At 39.7% G+C, this 19436-nt stretch overlaps 1 pseudogene; it reads left to right on the forward strand.

The window, feature by feature from the left end:
• Positions 1 to 19209, forward strand: part of LOC139726684 (uncharacterized) — a 62466-nt pseudogene extending 43257 nt beyond the window's left edge.
• The last annotated feature ends 227 nt before the right edge of the window (positions 19210 to 19436 follow it).

The following is a 19436-nucleotide window of genomic DNA, read 5'->3' on the forward strand; positions in this document are numbered from 1 at the left end:
TTATAGGCAGATGTAATATGAGTACAACTTATGAAACATATGCTGAGCATCATTTACGACGCCACATAACTTCATGTTTCAATGTAGTCTGGGAAGAATGCCGATAGCAGGAAAGAGTGTAGGTGTACCACTCCCCAGTCTCCATGCCTTACCCTCCCTCCCACCCCTGACATCAGCCTCATCGTGAGGGGTGACTAGTGTCACCCATAGACACGTATGATGGGTGTCAGGACCAGCAGGTGGTGATGAACGTGGGCCATTGTTGGAAACAACCTTAGAGTTCAACTGGCATCCTCTATTCCATGTTCTCACACACAGACACACGTAGACAAGCACATACAGGCACTCACAGACTGTTGCACACATTTACAAGCACACACATCTGTTCACAGACTTTATTACACAGGTTGACACACACATTCTCTCCGCACTACAGGCTTGCACATAAATGTTAACACACAGACACATTTGTGCTCTAAAAGTGGGGTGTTCAGTCACCCATTCTTTAATGAGGTATGACAGAGATGGGTGACTCTTTCCCCCTCACAACCCCCTTGTTCCCTTTGCCGCTCTCCCCCAGCTCCCTGCCACTCACCCCTCTCCCTTCCGGACCCCTCCTGTTCTTCATCTCCTCCCTGCCCTTTGCCCCTTTAGTACCCTTTCCCCTTCATGCCCCTTATCCCTCTTTGCCCCCCACCCTTTTTGCCCCTTATCCATCTGTGCCCCACTCCTCTGTTTTCCTTACCTCTCCCTTCAGCTCCCTTTCTGTTCCTCACTCCTCTGTACCTTACCCCTCCCTGCCCCTTATCCATCTCTGCTCCTCACCCATCTCTATCCCCTCTCTGTCATCACCCATCTCTGCCCCTCACCTTTCCTTGTTCCTTACCTCTCCCTACTCCTCATTCGTCCTTATCCCTCCCATCCCTTACCCTCCCATCCCTCTCACCCCTCCTTATCCCTCATTCCTCTCTATCCCTCACCCCTCCCATCCCTCACCCTCCCCTCCCTTACCCTTCTACCCCTCATCCCTCCCTATCCCTTACCCCTCCCTATCCCTCACCCCTCCCATCCCTTACCCTCCCATCCCTTACCCTCCTACCCCTCATCCCTCCCTATCCCTTACCCCTCCGTATCCCTTACCCCTCTACCCCTTACCCTTCTTGGTCTCTTACCTTCCCTACTCCTTAACCCCGTCCCTCTCTCACCCCTCCCTGCCCCTCACCCTTCTCCCCCTGTTTCTCTCCCCCCCTCCCATTCTTCACCCTACTGTACTACAACCCCTCCCTGGACCTATCACATTCCACATGGAAACAGGATTTCCGATCCAGCTTGCTGTGTGATTAAGGGGACAAGCAATCTTTAGTGATGAGGGTAATAACATGGTTTGTTTCATTATCATTGTATGAGGGGGACTGGCTATCATTGTTGGATGTTATTTCTTTGCACAAAGGAAGGGCAGGGGGATCTGACTAACAGCTAAACCTCAGTTAACAAAATCAAGTGTGAAGTGCATTACCAAGAGCCTGGAGTTATTGACAAATGTGTGATTTAATGAGTGCCTTACAAGCTTATAAACTATGTTTGTAAGGTGTGTCATGGAATGATTCTGGATTTATTGTATGAGTGATGTATGTCAAATTTCACATCTTGAGTGTGACTTGGAGTTGTCTACATCATCTTGAAACACAAGTTTACAATGCATGTTTGGCTATCCCATTCAATTTGTAGTATACAGACATTGATGGAGATGGTTCACTGAATACGCCTTGCTGTGGTGAATGTGTTACAGCCATAATACACCCCATGCACCATCTGAATGGGGAGTAATGTATCTTGTTTGGGTAGACAGCCATGTATTGTGTGGGAACTCTTCTGACATGTCTACAATGACTAGAGTTTCAAAGCAGTGCTGGGTAAGGCTTGTTTGTATGTGCAGCTATTTTATGGCTTCGTGCCAGGAAACCTCCCTTCGCTACCCAAGGTCCCCCCCCCCCCCCACATTACCTCTTGAAAAATCAGTAGTGCATGGCCAGTAATCACATTCACAACATGAATGCATTAAGCTCCTCCCCATGGCAACTTGACCTCATGCAACCCAGCCTTTCTACCCCAACCCTGTCTTTCCTTACCTAACCCGCCTTTCTTTCACAATCCTGCCTTACTTCTCCAACCTTGCCTTACTACCCCACCCCACCTTACTACCCCAACCCACCTTACTACCCCAACCCACCACCTTACTACCCTAACTCACCTTACTACCCCAACCAACCTTACTACCCCAACCCACCTTACTATCCCAACTCACCTTAACTTTTCCAACCCACCTTATTATCCCAAACTACCCTACTATCCCAACCCACCTTATTATCCCAACCTACCTTACTACCCCAACCTACCTTACTATCCCAATACACCTTACTATTCCAACCCACCTTATTATCCCAGCCCACCGTACTATCCCAACCCACCTTATTATCCCAACCCACCTTACTACCCCAATCCACCTTACTATCCCAACCCACTTTATTATCCCAATCTACCTTACTACAGTATCCCAACCCACCTTACTATCCCAACCTACCGTACTATTCCAGTCCACCTTACTATCCCAACCCACCTTACTATCCCAACCCAATTACTATCCCAACCCACCTTACTACCCCAACCCATCTTATCCCAACCCACCTTACTACCCGAACCCACCTTATTATCCCAACCCACCTTATTATCCCAACCCACCTTACTATCCCAAGCCACCTTATTATCCCAACCCACCTTACTACCCCAACCCACCTTACTACCCCAACCCACCTTACTATCCCAACCCACCTTGCTATCCCAACCCACCTTACTGCCCCAACCCATTTACTACCCCAACCCACCTTACTATCTAAACTCACCTTACTACCCCAACCCACCTTACTATCCCAACCCACTTTATTATCCCAATCTACCTTACTACAGTATCCCAACCCACCTTACTATCCCAACCCACCCACTATCCCATTCCACCTTACTATCCTAACCCACCATGCTATCCTAACTCACCATGCTATCCCAACCTACCTTACTGGCACATCCCACCTTACTATCTCAACCCACTCTACTAGCAGGCTTGATGTAGATTGCTCTGTGAACCTAATATTATAAACTGCATGTCAGTCTCCTTCTTAAAGCTGTGGAACTAAAATGCAATGCTACTCTATCTTCAGGTTGATTTTAAAAGATGGAATACTATCATACATGGATGATAGGCTGTGGAATGTTTTTCGTGTGTGTGTGTGTGGGGGGGGGGGGGGTGGTGCAGTTGACGGGTCAAAGGTATTGAAGCACCCCCACCAGTTCTGTGGCCCCTGATACAGAATGGTAGAAATTTTCATTAAGATCCGATATAGTAGGACATGTTTTGTCTATATGTCACACATTCTCACAAAACTTAGATACCTTTGCAAGATATGAATGCGACTTCATTACTTCAAGTCCCCCATTGATCTTAAAGGCTTTATTTACCATTTGCAGATGAAACAAAAACCCAGCTTTAGTGCTTCAAAATAGTTCTAAAATGTGAGTTAGGGATAGAAACAACCAATGTAAAAATGTTAATCAGTATAATCAATGTTAAGTATTGTTAGATATACAAAATGTGAACAATAGTTATAATGAAACTTTCGAGAATAAACCGTCTACAGTTATGGTTTATTGAGAAAAAATTCTCATATTTTAGGCTTTATTGCAAATTTTTTCTATGGTCTGATGTTTTGTGATACAACTTACCTACACGTATGCATCAAATGTGATAACTCGAACATCCTTTACATCACTGCTCCCAGTGGTAAACAGTACCTTTGATAGGAATTCACATTTAATATCCTTATCTTAACTTAAATGGGAGAGCATGTACGGTAGTGCATCCTTTAAATCAGGTTTATGCTGTTTTGTAATAACCTAGTTAAGTGATGACTTCAAGGGATAGAGGTTATTAAAATAATATCTTTGTGTACAATCCAGTGTTGAAGGAGTGAGATAATAATACAGTAATGATCAACAGTCTTTTCTACAAGGCATTTCCAATGAAACTGATCAATGTGCTTTACAAGGTAACATCGTTTCAGTGACCAGGTCAAAAAGAATATAGGAACTTTATGAGATTCTTTTTTTTTTAAAACTTGATACTTAGGGTGATGAGAGGAGTTCCTTTGGCAAGGTATTCCATTCTGGTGGTCCACAAAATGAGGAACTACACTTGCCAGCCGTAGTTTTGACACATGGTAACTAGAGCACCATGGTATTCCATAGCAGTTTATAAGTTGAATGGTAGGGAGAATGTATCATTTGTGATCAATATTTAGGAGCTAAATAGTGTAGGCAATGAAAATTCAACAAACATTTTGTATGACTCTTTTGTATACAGGCAACCGATGCAACTGTTTGAGTAGTGGAGATGCACAGTCACGCCTATGTGCCTATGCAAGCATTGGACCCGTTGAAGTCTAGCTATGTCGGTTTTGGACACATTGAAGTCTGACTATGTCGGTTTTGAACACGTTGAAGTCTGACTATGTCGGTTTTGAACACGTTGAAGTCTGACTATGTCGGTTTTGGACACATTGAAGTCTGACTATGTTGGTTTTGGACACGTTGAAGTCTAGCTGTATCGGTTTTGAATATGCTGGAGTCTAGCTGTGTTAGTTTTGGACACGTTGAAGTCTCGCTTTGTCGGTTTTGGTTTTGGACATATTGAAGCTGAGCTACTGTATATGCCATTTATTTTGTAAGGTTTCTATTTTCGCGAATTTCGTGAGTCGGGTGCTATTCACGAAATTAACAACACGCGGAAAAGGTTAACTCTGATCCCAACATGAATGCGGTGTGCACGCATACATGTTTTCTCGTTCATCACTGTATATCCCGATTGCAAAGTTTACCATTCCTGAAATTGTCGGGAAGTCCCAATTCGCGAAAAATTTAGACTCGCTAAATGTATGATGTATACTGTATGTTGGTACCATTGCCTCATCTGATTTGTATTTGTTGTATTTATTATCACTATTTCATGCAAAGTTTTGGAACTCAAATTTCATAACTTCTTTATTCTATATCTTAAGTTACCTTGGTCCATCTAGGACTACCTCTCGAGTTGGTGTCAGCTGCAGCTTGGCTGCGACTCAACCATGCAAATATTAAGTGTAAACTGTTACGGAGGCTTGGCCACGGCTAGGTTCCTCAGTTTGACACATCCAATGTTAGTCCATACTGACGTAATGGAACGTCATCAGTTTTGTGCAGGTGGTCATCGATCACATACACACATCATGCATGTATGCACGTTGATTGTCAGGAAAAAAGTTTGAACACTTTTCTTTGATACAAAAGCTATATTTTCTGGCAAGTTTGAAGAGAAAGTGAAGAACATCAGCCACCCTGATTATCATACTGTATCCTGTGATCATTTTAAGTTGGATATTTTTGAAGTTTTCCAGTTTGCTATCTGCTTAGATTTTGCTGTTTTAGTTTAATTGCAGCGAATGGCTCTTTTGCTCGAATAGATTATACATTCAGTCCCATTCAGTCATGTATATGTTAGTGTAGGCTTAAACATATTACCTTGTTGCTTCATAAGTTCAGTAAAGATCTATATCGCTGCTATGGTTTTGTTTACATGTTGCATACCTCCAATGTAGGATAGAAGAAGTTATACTTGACTGCAGCCTAATTTCTAGGTGTAAACATACAAAATTGAAGGATTGAACCGCGGGCGCCGTGGCATGAAATTTTCGTGAATTAGAGCTGCTGGCCATTTTCGCATATCGATTATCAAATTTTTGCAAATTTACTACTGGCATTTACTGCATTATAGTGTAGACAGAAACTTTGGCATGCATTTTAATTTTGTGAATCTTGGCTCGCAGAATGCGATAATTTCATGCATGCGAAAATTTCTGGTTTTACAGTAATATCTTATAATAGTTTTAAGTGCACATGGTCTAATTAAGTACATTTATGAATATGTTGATTCTTCAAGCTTGTTGTGTCCTGAATAAAGGACAAGGTTATATACATAATGATCCTTTCAAAAAACATGTAGTCAGGTTAATAGAACATTGATATCAGTTACCAGAACTATCTTACAATTCATGGTTATAGTGTGTAGTCTTCACAGAGTTCAGAATGATGCATGTTTTGAAGCTTTATATCAAGTTCTCTGCTTTTGCACTGCAACATGCTATCTCAGTGAACAGTGAATAGAAGGCAGACCGTCAGTAAGAGACCAGAGGGATACAGCAGGCATAGCGGAGGTTTGATGTTATGCATGGGGAGACCCTGTCTAGACATGTCTTTTTAATGTATGCTCAAAGGAACTGCTGTATCATTAGACACAACATCATTTGTGTGAGTGTGGCAAGGCTATGCTGTATGCTGGCACTCAAGTTACTGCCCTAGAGTCGAGCTTTATCAGAAATGTAAAAATAATCAGTTTGTCTACACCGTGCTTTTGTGTGTGGCTGCCCCCTGGTGATCTAGTCTTTTTAGTATGTATTAATGAGAGCACATCAGAATTGCTCATAAGTCTTGTCTTCATTTTGCAGTCACCCCATGAGGCTTAGTAGAAAGAGCAAACTAGTCTCTAACAGGAATAATTATGGTGATGAAATGCCATGATTAGAAGAGAGATGGACTGCTTACAAAGAGTCTGAAGTGAGGTTTGGCTATACTGCGGAGTAATTATGGCAGGCACTTGCTCCAGTATGAGCGGGAAATAGGCTATGGAGAATCAGTGTTTCATGACTGAAAAGAGATTTTGTATAGATCAGGGCTAGCATGTCAGCTGATTCTGTTGGTTTTTTCATATTTCCTTACAGGTTTTAACCCTTCCCCTTTTAATTATTGTAAAACGAGGAATTTTCGCGTGCACTTTAATTTCGCGAACGCCAAGATTCGCGAAATTAAAATGCACGCAAAAGTCCTTGTTTACACTATATGCATTGAACGCCAGTGGCACTTCGCGAAAATTTCATGCCACGAAAAAGGCTGTCGGCTCCAATTTGCAAAAAATTCATGCCGCGAATATATCATGTTTTACAGTATCTTAATAATATCTATTCTGGGTTGTTGTTTTTTTTTTGTTGATCACCGATTCCCAGTGAATTCATGCAAGCACATGTATGCTCATCTTTACTGTTACATGTATGTTGTGATAACAAACATATTCATATGGTTCCACATGTATGTTGATGGAAGCCTCTGTTCAATCTTTCCTCAATAAAAATATAACAAAGCTAACAACAGCATGTAAGATTTTATTTTTCTCTTGCATGGGAACTGTGGCATGCATATGTCAAGGTTATATATCAAGGAAGCTTTTCTTGGATGAAAGGTTACAGTTAATCCTGTGTCTTCTTGGTTCTTTTGTTATGCATCACATTACACGCATGTCATTTCTTAAGCTGTTAAAGCTACAGAAAGCACAAGATGCTGTTGTGAGGGTCTTATCTAGGACATGTGAAAGGGACCATGTGAGGCCCATTTACACACACTGGTAAAGCATGATTCAAATCTTGCTTCTTCTTTTTTTTTTTGCGGTGTGGTTCAATTGTACACAGGCAAAAAAAAAAAAAAAATTGTGATCCAAATTGCACCAGTTCACAAGGAGAAATTGTGACCCAAATCACACTGGTTCGTTCATGAGACCAAAGTGTGCATGAGTGAATCTCTGAGTTTGGCCTGACTTTAAAGGGATCGCACAGTTTTGGTTGAGACCTAATTTCAGGTTTCTAACATTTTTTTTTGTGTGAAATAATGAAAAACCTCTTATGAAATATGAAAAAGCATGTAATTCTATGAGGAATTCAATGTTTATTTGATGAAAATTGGTTTTGAAATGGCTGAGATATCCAAAAAAGAGTGATTCTTATAAAGTGTGGGATCCACACTTTATTATGATCGCTTTGTTTTTCTTTGTTTTTGGATGTTTCAGTAATTCCAAACCCGATTTTCATCAAATAAACTTTGAATTCCTCTTAAAATGGTATGCTCTGTACTATATCATAAGTGTTTTCTTGGTATCTCGCAAAAAGTTAAAAGCTCATTTCTTATCTCCACCAATACTGTACTATCCCTTTAAAGGTCCTGTTTACCTTTGGGAGCAGTGATTTCAAAAATTTTCAAGATATCACATTTGATGCATATGTGTGGGTCTGTTGTATCACAAAACATCCCACCATATAAAAGTTTTGCAATAAAGCCTAAAATATTAGGAGATATCAGTGTTTTTCTCAATAAACCATAACTGTAGATGGTTTAAAGGACAAGCTCACCTTCATAAACATAAGGATTGAGAGAATGTAGCAATATTAGTAGAACACATCATTGAAAGTTTGAGGAAAATCGGACAATCCGTTCAAAAGTTATGAATTTTTGAAGTTTTTGTGCAGTAACCGCTGGATGAGAAGACTACTGCAGTGTGTGAATAACTTAGATGTCACACGCGTACAACAATATAAGGAAAATATAAAGAGAATTTCACAAAATTTCATCTTTTGAAAAAAGTACACATTCCCTCGACGCGTTACCGACAAATGTTATGGGTAATATTATTCCCCCTGCCTTTAGAAAGAGGCAATTCAAGTGCTCTATTATTATGCGAAAAAAGTTTTAAAAATTTTAAAATTTTAAAAATGCATAACTTTTGCATCGATTGCCCAATTTTCCTCAAACTTTCACTGATGGGTTCTACTAATATTGTTGCATTCTCTCAATCTTTATGTTTATGAAGGTGAACTTGTCCTTTAATCTGGAAACATTTTTATTATAACTATTGTTCACATTTTGTGTATTTAACAACACTTAACATCAAGTATACGGATTTGAATTTTTACAGTGGTTGTTTCTATCCCTAACTCACATTTAAGAACTATTTTAAAGCACTAATGCTGGGTTTTTGTTTCATCTGCAAATGGTAAAGTATGCCTTTAACCCTACTGTTCCACACGTGCCTTGCATTATTGGATTAAAACAAATGGTACAATTTTGCACACCGTTCATATACCCTTTGCACTGGAAATAATGGCGAGTATTCTAAAAAAAGCATGACTCTTTCAGAAACATTGCACTTTTAGTGGTGTATGGATCATGATTTAAATCTCACTAATAATTGTGGTTATTGTTTCCACATGCATAAAAATATGGATTTGCATCATGATTCAAATCATGATGCAAATAATTGTGACTATTTGTGGCTGCGAGAATGGGTCTATTACAAAGTTTAGAGAGACTTCTCTGGATGCCATCAAGAGAGTATATTGAGTCCAATTTATGCTCATCACTTAGGATGCGTTCAAGCGCTCTCCTAAAGCGAACCGTACCGTACCGTACCCGCGCCAGATGAGCGCTCGAACGCTCCTAGAGTGAACCGTACTATACTGTACTGAGCCAAAAGTGTACCACTTCGCAATGTGCTCCAAAAGCGTACCAAAAGTGTACCAAAAGTTTGCTGTAAGGCATGCGCGTATCATGCGCATACGTCACAATGCAAATACATCATTCTCTTTGTTCCGGACAGCTGAAAGTAGTTCATGCGCACCAGGTGTATGACCCTCTTGCTACAAAATGTGTGACCTTTTCTAAAAATAACTCATGAGGTACGCTTTCTCAACAGAGCTCTCGAATGCTCCAAATCTGGCACAGTTTGTTATGGTACGCTGTGGTTCAGTTTGCTTTGGTTCGCTTTAGAGCACTTGAACGCACCCGTGGAGGGCGTTACAGTACATGGTTTCGCCCAGTCATACGATGACAATCTCAGGCTAATACTACATTCACATCACCTGAAAAATTTGTACCAGTGTTGCACCAAGACAGTGCCTAGGTATGACACCGGGACAGTCCCTGTACCAAACGAATGTTTGCATTGCTCTTGCTGTCTTGGAACAACTTTGATGCAGTCCAGTGATAGTGCATTCATACCACAGGAGTACACGTTCATCCAGCACCGAAGCACAATCTGTGTTTTCTGTGTTTTCTGTATCACATAAATCAATGGGGGGCTTTGCCCACAGAAAAAAGAAAAAAGAAATAATCATATGCGCACATTTCTGCCACTCTTGACTTGAACTGCTACTGTTTTCTGCAAGTGATTTTTGAGTTATCTCTTGTCTTGAAAGTGAATTTATCATGCTGTTAACTCATGTTCTAATATTTCAACAACATCTTTCCTAAAAACTGACCAGCCCCTTCACTATTGTAAATGGACAGCATGTGTGGTTGACCTTCCAAACTTTTTGTAATGGAGTTGTACCGAGACGCTGTCACATTGCCACCTGCCTTGGTGTAATACTGGTGCTGCAATGGAATTCTCGCCACTGACAATAGGCGATATTAAGGCGATATCAAGTGATATCGTACGATACCTCCAATATCGAACCTGTAGGGCCGCGGCAGTAACTTCCGGTTATTGATTTGCGTGTGTGCTTTTTCTATTGGCGAACTTGCCAGCTTTGTTTTGGATCCAAAGAAATATATTTGTTTAGACTTTAGTTTGTTTATTTTCCGAATATAACTATCCATTACAACATTGGGTTTTTCTGTGAGGCATTAGAGTGTACTTCTGATGATGCTAAAAGGAAAAAAACTGGACAAATATCCGTGCGCCGAGCAGTAGAGGTCCACCACATGCACAGGCTGTGCATCTAGCTAGCTCGCACGCATGAAACCGGAAGTTACTGCCCCGGCTTGAGAGGTTTGATATCAGAGGTATTGTACGATATCACTTGATATCGATATCGCCTATTGTCGGTGGCGCGAGAATTGTAATGTGACAAACTACACTGGTGTAGTTTGTAATGGAGGTGCACATTTACATTGCCATCCCTTTCAGTACACCAATGCAGCACTGTGATGAGTTGGTAATGTGACTGCAGTATAAGTGTGTGCTGAGTGGTCGTCTTAGTCCTATAGTGGTGAGAGCCCATTTGTGGCTCAAAGATCAGGATTGTTTTTTAGAGTCAGAAACTTCTCAGCTATTCACTATGTTTGTAGACTCAGTCGCCAGTTCATATTTGCTCTGTGTTTAACTTTGGAATCCTGGAAGTTTGTTATGAAAACATTTCTTTCTCTAATACCATTGAGGTACATAAATGTTATTTGGCACAACTTTGTATATTTTTTTAAAAGATGACCTTTTTCGTTGTTTTTTCCCTTACCTTTATCTTGCACCTTGGAACCATTATGGAACTATGATATACAGTGTACACCCCATCATCATTGTTACCATGAAAGTGAACTCTTCAGTTTTGGATCAGAAAACCTTTTTACTCAGACGTACGACACTGAAGAATCCTTCCTGACCACAGAGATTTCTGTTTCTGTCTTTGATTTCTTTCATGGAGAATTTAGCTCGATGTGTACATTGTCAAATGTCAGGGTATGGTTTTATGTGTAGAAACAGAGTTCCTAGTTCCCCCTGAAACAATCTATATGTCTTGTTATCTTACAGTAATATTCAGAAACTTTTTATTATTTAGAAAACAAACCAAGCTAATGAAAAATTTGTAGATATAGTGGAAGAGCTATGCAAATAGATAAGATAGTGTAAGATTGACCGGGTGTGTTATGGAATGGTTACAGGTGAAACGAATGAAGAACCATGTTTGATGTGAGTGATGCTTGCTATAAATCACTGATAAAGATTGTGATTAGTGCAAGTCTTGTAAATGATAAAGAAATAATGGTTGGCATGATAAAATTGGTCTAAATATAGTTTTGAAGAATTTGAGAAAAAAGTAGAAGAAGATTTTTCAGCATGACTGTTTTTAACAGAATTTTCTTCATACTGCATGTGGGCACAGAGAAGGGAAGGCATTTTGTTTGTTTATTTGTGTTCTTTGGCTAGATTCAAGTCCGACACAAGTCTTTTTTTTACCATGATGATTACCCATTGTGTACTTCTCATAGCGATGCAACCTCAAAAATTCCATCTGGTTTTGCATTCTTTGTTAAGTCATTATTTCACTCTGTAGTCATGAATTGGTTTTTGTATGTGATATGTATATACATGTATGCTTTTATTTGTGTTTCATTTTTATTTAATGTAGGTTAACATGTATATGTGGGTGTAGGACCTACATGTATGTGGGTTAATGTATTTGATTAAATGTAGATTGTTTTGGGAAACGACACAAAAATTCCTCAACTCCAAAAACTACAATGAAGGCCTACCTGCATAACAGTTCATTTGCAAGGTAGGAAATAGGCTAATAGGCAAGAGGAAGATAGGAGAAGAGAAGATAAAAAGATAGATAGGAAGATTGAAAGATAATGAAGATATGAAGATACAAAGATATGAAGGTAGGAAAGAGATAAATCAAATTGGAGAGAAGAAAAGAGGAAGATATGAGAGAAAAAAGATAGGAAGATGGGAGAGAAGATAGGAAAGAAGGAGAAAGGAGAGAGAAAGATGAAAAAGAGGAAAGTTAGGGTAGAAGATAGAAAAAATGAGAGAGGAAGATAGATGGAGATAAGAAGATATGAGAGGAAGAAAGGAAATAGGAAGATAGGAGATGGCAAGATTGAGAAAAGGAGAGAGGGAGAGGAAGATAAGAGAAGAAAGTAAGAAAGAAGAAGATAGGAGAGAAGAAGATAGGAAAGAAGAAGATGGGAGAGAAGAAGATAGAAAGCCAAGGATGCTAGCAAGACACAATGTTACACATTATAATGCTTGTGGATCATACACAGGATCTACGAGGTGAACTTGTTATACATGCATATTTCTCCTGGCTTACATGGCCCCTGGATGTTGATATGATTTGCAGTCCAAACAGGCAGACGTGTGTACACACACACACACACACACACATACACTCCATATACCATACGTACATATACACTGATATATTGCCCAGTGTTGACTGTCTAGTTATTCCTGATTCACTGCTGTCTACATGGTATGATTTAGCCCCTTTTATGACAGGTATAATGCTTATATTTTTTCTTGGGAAGGACAGAGTTGACTGAGCAGTTGCTACATGTAGCTCTTTGCTTTGCTTTGTATACAGGTACCTAAAGTCATTGATAGTTTGATTTGCCAAAGCAATGAGAAAAAAATATGCTGTGGTAAGTACCCTTGTAATTCCCCGAGTACATTTTTTTTTTTTCATGTGTAATGTATGTCCAGAAGGGATGGTACCCGTCTATAAATCTATGACAATTAGATTTAAAAAGATGTTAGATAACGCCCGTCACCTTCTCTCCCTAACCAACACCAGAGGAGCATGTGATAGAGAAGGGAAGGTATGTCTGGAACAGTCCTAGCGTAGATCATCAACGGCACCTGACTCAAGTCGGCATCATAGAGATCTCTTCTGATATGTATAGATTGTGCATAGTCTGTCTGATAGCTGGTAGCTGACTCTGTTAGGAAAGTAATCATTTTACCGCGTCTAGATTGTCTGGCTTTTTTTCTTTTTTTTTTTTGGTTGTCTTTTGTAGGACACCAAGGTTATCATACAGGCTGTAGAAGGCAAGTAACCCCGACTTTTCCTGCCGCTTCCTCGCTTGGTTACACTCGTGATTCAGTACTACAGCTTCTCTCCCTCTCTCTCTCACTATATATCTTTATCCATAGATATCTATATTTCTATCTCTATGGACATATTTCAGTTTTAAAACAGCATAACTTATGTTGGACATGACCGAGGGGCTTTCAAAATAAGAAAAGATGATGCAATGGGTTATGCTATGAGTCGGGTACATTGATATGTCACTGCATAAAGTAACTAGTGTTAGACACATTGAAGCCCCCAGGTGTGGCTGAAGTAAGAATTAACATAAAAAACAGTATCTTATCAGAACAGGCATATATTCATGTTTACATCTGTATATCGTAATTTCACAATGTAAAGAGATACAGAGGAGTGTATATACTTCAAACAATATTGGGTGAAATTAGTATATCTGTCTCTTTCATTTTGTCATCAAATGAAATTAAAAATGAGATTGCACGCAGTCAGTAGAGATGGAGATTCCCTTCCATGTTTCTAGGCTTCAGTAGCCAAGTATGGATTGACTGATAGACATATGAGTCATGATAGCTTGGCAAATCCAGTTGTCGCAAGGGGAACTTAGCATTTTTTTGTATCTTGTGTACTTGGGTCTGGAAGAGCCCTTAGCTCAGACTAATAAGCCGTTATGTTTGAAGGGGGAAAATTCTGGTGATTATGTACAACCTGTCTAGACAAGATGGACCTAACGCAGGAAAGTTATTAAAATCCGCGGAAATTTCCTCTGGCTGGGTATGAAAGGGTTTGGAGGTCCAGTGTGTAGCATCAGATGGGCAGTGTTCACTGGAAAGGTTGACCATTTTGACTGACTTATCTGGGTTGGCCAAGACCTGTCTCTAATGGGGGGGGGGGGGGGGGGGGAGGGGGAGAGAGTAAAGGGTAGTTATGAGTAGTGAAAGGTATGGCACCATTGATACTGATATCTGAGTTTGTATGTTGACATTGGATTGCATACAAAGCGTAGGAACTTTTCTTTTTGTTATCACCAATGGCATATTTTACCCCAGAGAGCTTTACAATGCAGGTCTCTTTCAAACAGTCTGAACTAGCATTATGGAAGAGATTAAGTTGAAATACAGGAAGATTTTAAAGAATTACGTGTCACTGGGTAAAAGTATTAATTGTAACAAGCATTTCTGAGTAAAATATTCATTGTTGATGAGTGAACATTGGTCATGCATATGAAATTGTAAAGGGCCCCTATATTTACTGATAAAATAAAGAGGTATACATGTTTCAATTTGACTTCAAACCTTAGTGTTTTCCTTCTCATTAATATGCTAGTATGGAAGAAGAAAGATTCAAATCGAGCACAAAACAGCTTGACCTGTTTTTTTGCCGTAAAAAAAAGATAGGCTTTCTTGCAGTCAGCTTCATAGATCTGAGAATGACTCAATTTAGGAGAATGGCATAAATTGAAATCAAACTAACTCTGTAGGTGATACACTTCATGGTGCCCTTTTAGTACTGGATCAGTACAAAGAATGTGCCATGAATGCTGGATCACAATAATTCTTGTGTCACCAAGTCCATCAAATCATTCTTCTTTTGAGTGTCTGGTATGTGGACCCCACTGTCAGGATGCAGAGTATCAAGTCTTGGTGATTTTCATGACGATAGTTGGCACACTGTCAAGGTCGCCCTCTACAGGGCTATTGGGAACAACCAACCAACTGTTGGCCCTAGTTGTAATGGATATGTCACTATCCCATGAGATTGGGATGTAGGGTGTCCTTTTAGTGCCATTTGGTAAAAATGTAGGACTTTCAGTGACCTCGCTCAACCAGATATTATCAAGTAGATTTATTGCCTTTTTATGAAACATTTTTGCAATTTTAGATTGGGTTTCTGTCTTAAATGTCACGAGTATGTGATACTTGCAGTGTTCTGTGACAGGTCTTCAATCGTTTATTTAAAGCTATGCTATCGACAAAGAAGTATGTATTATTTCTAAATATTTCTAGTATGTGATTTCTCTGCCTATCATACAAATAATAGAACACAGTTGGTTACTTAGCTTGTCTTCTTGAGAAAACCACCTCAAAATTTGTCAAATGTGTACCATTTATGGCAAAGTATGTATTTAAATTGAAAGACTTTCTTTGGACCCCTTGAGGTAGTAATTCAAACAACAAGGTTATCGCATGATTGAAAGTGAAGATTTTCCACAGTAATCCAACTTACGTTGTGAATAGCCACTGGAAAATGAATATGAACATTGAATAGATGAAGCTCTGCTACCAGAAAGCAGGAAATATGAATTGTGTTGGTGAAAAATGACCCATTAGTACAGTGGATGGAAGCACTAAAGGTCCTTTGTATCAGAAAGGGAAGTGAGGTAGAGGAGGTTATTGTCTGGTAGACTGCAGAGTACAGTATTTTTTTTTTTTTGCTTCATCTCATAAGAAGCATACATTGATGGTGAAATGCTACGGTATTTCGTAATGTGAAGACAAGCATGCCATTAAGTACTCTGAAATACGGAGCAAAATCCTGTGTATTTAGGTTGGTAATTTAAACTTTGCTTGAAGTACGGATGTGAGATTAAGTGTGGATCTTACGAAATACCGTGGATCATACAGTGGTGTATTTCTCTCACATGAACTGACACACTTTGTCCTCTACTGTTGGAGATATATGCGCATGCACAATGCTTACCAGAAATACCATCCATATTTTGGGAGTGACACCTGTATCAAGTGATTTACTGTGATATTTATAACTGGTATTTTGCCAATGAGAAAGGTGCCAGCAAATTACTGTGGTATTTAATACAGTAATTCAAGTGTGAATGCACATGTAGGCCTGTATGAAAGATGACAAATACACTCCTTCCTCCCCCTCTTTTGTAAAATGTTCCTGTGAAGAAAACAAAAAGTTGGAAAAGAATGAGCAAGCAAATAAAAGACATTTACCTTTGTAAAAACACACATCTACCCACACAGAAATTGTACGGATATGAAACTGTTCAATGTGAGTGTGCTTCTCTGCCAGGGATAATATAGATCAGTCTACATAATGGTAACACGTCATTTGCTCCTGTAGCAATTGCCCTGGTCTTATTTTCTCCAAGGACTTGGAGTTAGGGTTAGGGTTCTAATAGAGTATTAGGTTTAGTCTGATGTGAAGATTAGGATTAGGGTTATGTTTATGGTTACAATTTATGTTTGGCTTATCATGCACATATCTCATAGGAGCAATTGTCGTAGGAGCAAATGTCATGGAACCATTTGTAATATTGGATAAGAATGTGCGGTGTGAGTGATTTCACTGTAGCGGCAAATTCTGGTTGATCATGTGAGAAAAAGAAATTGATAGATGGATGATTGATGATTGACAGAAGATTGACATGTGGATGATGGATAGATATGAAGAAAGGTATATCTAAGAAAAGTATAAATGCAAATACGACATACATCACTGTGAATAAGTGATAGTGAGACAGAAAGGGGGGGGGGGGAGGATTAAGGATTGGGTACGTAAAGGCTTAGAGTTAGTATTGTGTGTTGCTCATAATCGGCGTGCCAGACAGTTCTCATTTTGAAAAAGGTTTGATCGTCTGTCTGCCGTCTGCCTCGCTGTCAGGTTGCCTCCTTGCCCAGACTGTGGCTGCTTTGCCTGCCTGTGGAGTGCATTTCATTAGTTGGATTACAAATGTGCACAGAAGTACTGCTACACGAGGATATTTGAACGGAATAGGGTGGGGGTGGATGTTGGAGAGAGAAGATATATAGCGGAAGCACATCGTAATGGTGCACCATGATCAGCATTGTGAATTTCATTTCCAACTAGAAAAGAGCTGGAATGAAAAGGAGACATGCCGAGATTGTAGAGATGGTATTTCAGTGATGCTATCAGCATTGCCGGTTTTTGTATGGTGTCTTTCAGAGGTACGCCCCTTCTAAGATTGTCGTTTTTGTAATTTCTTTCCGACGAACCGGAGAAGAGGAGATGATGGCAGTTGTCAAGGTCGTGTGGAGGAGGATTCCTCCATTGTCTGGAACAAACGTCTTTGTTGATGATGCAGGAAATAAGATGGAATTACATTTTTGTAATTCACAAGAATCATGAATAATGGAAATGTATGTAGGAAGAAAAAAAGCCACAGTGGTGTCCTAAGACAGTAAACATCCTGCCAGTCCCTACTGTGGTTGCATGCCTGGCTGCATGTATGTTATAACAAGGATTAACCCCCTCAGTACCACCATCGCCAAATACCATAGACAGTACCTATACTCAGGTTGCCAGTGGTTAATGATAGACTTGTTGAATTATGCATATTTCTTTTCTTTTTGATTCACATTAGTATTATCTCTGTTTTGTGCATCGTCTGTGTCCTGTGATCCATCAGAAAAGAAGAATGTCACATTGTGCCAAGAGGATGATTTATGTTTTAAAATGGATCAATGAAAAGAAAAAAAATATTAATGTAGGTTGGGAAATGCTATGAGGAATGAGAATTTCATCGTGATTGTAGAAGAAGGGAAAGCCCCACTGATGTCATTAAGGCTAAAGGATGGTGGTTGCCTAGTGACTGGGATGGTTTTACTTCATTTGGCATTGGTTGTCTGCTGCCTCAGGAGAGACCACTTGCTGAGAGGAATGGTTATGTAAAAGATGATGAAGAAAAAGCCTCAAGGTAGACTGATTTTTGCATTGTGTCTGCAAAACTGATTTTTTATGCTTTATTCTAATTCTTTGTCGTCCAAACACAGGAAATATTGTTTTTTGCATCCTGTTGCAAAAATCAAATCAAACAATGACTTGTGATGTTTGATACTGTGTACATGACATGGAATAGTATTATGGTTATATGAATCGGTTGCTCAACATTTGTAAATGTAATTGTATCACATATGCACATATTCTGGTATGTATGATTATAAATACGTTTGACTGAATCATCAAAAGCGGCAAATGAATTTGCTATTGAGTTCTTTTATTGCATTGAAGGTGCTGGTTACATTTGAAAAGATGACTTTTAATGAGAGTCTGTCCTACTGTCGTCCTCTTCCTCTTCCACAGATTCTCCTCCTTGTCTAGCATGCCCCTTGGAGCAGACGTTGGCCAAGTCAATGAACGCATCTCACACGCTGCCTCCCCCCAGCCTCTCCATTCCCGTAGATGAACACCCCGAAGGTAAGATCATGACCTTTGCTTCCCTTCCCTCCTGCTCACTGGTGGAGTGGTATGTGGCTCAGAACCTCTGGACCTGTATGTTGGGTGTATGGTTCAAGCCCTCCCTCGGTGTAGCTTAGCATTGGGGTCAAAAGTCACTGATAGACTACTTTCACGTAGACCTAGAATGATCACCCCCAGGAGAAACGTACGAGCAGAGTTTCTTCATTTGTGTCACGGTTTCTTCTCACACCATTCTCATATCTCACCTTGAAGTTCTGATGTACATCCTGAAAATCACAAGTAATGCACCCCTTGTATGGTTTAAGTAATGTTATATAATTTGAAGGAAATGATAGACTAAATTTTGATATGTGGTGTTTAAGTGGTGTTTTTCTTGCATATCCTTACAATTGAAAATTCAAATAAAGTAGAAAATTTCTAATAGTTCATATACCAAAACCTGCCACTGAAGATACTGTTATGTAATGCCATGATATTCTTAGAAGCAAAAGAGATTGAAAACAATTTGCAGCAACCAACCAGTTCTGGGTAATTTGGATTTTTAATTTTTATTTTATTTATTCATTTATTATTATTTTCATTTTTTTTTGGGGGGGGTGGGGGGGGGGGCAGGGTTAATGCGGTGGATACTGAAATTCCAATGTGAAATTGTCACGTACAATATACTTGTCTAAATGTCACTTGTGCCTGTGCCTCCTTTCAAATCCACAAACAAAATTTTGGTATAATATGCTCTGAACATAC

This window comes from Diadema antillarum, unplaced genomic scaffold, assembly GCF_040938485.1.
Source record: "Diadema antillarum isolate AM-2024a unplaced genomic scaffold, OU_Dant_1.0 scf00000017, whole genome shotgun sequence".
Taxonomy (NCBI): domain Eukaryota; kingdom Metazoa; phylum Echinodermata; class Echinoidea; order Diadematoida; family Diadematidae; genus Diadema; species Diadema antillarum.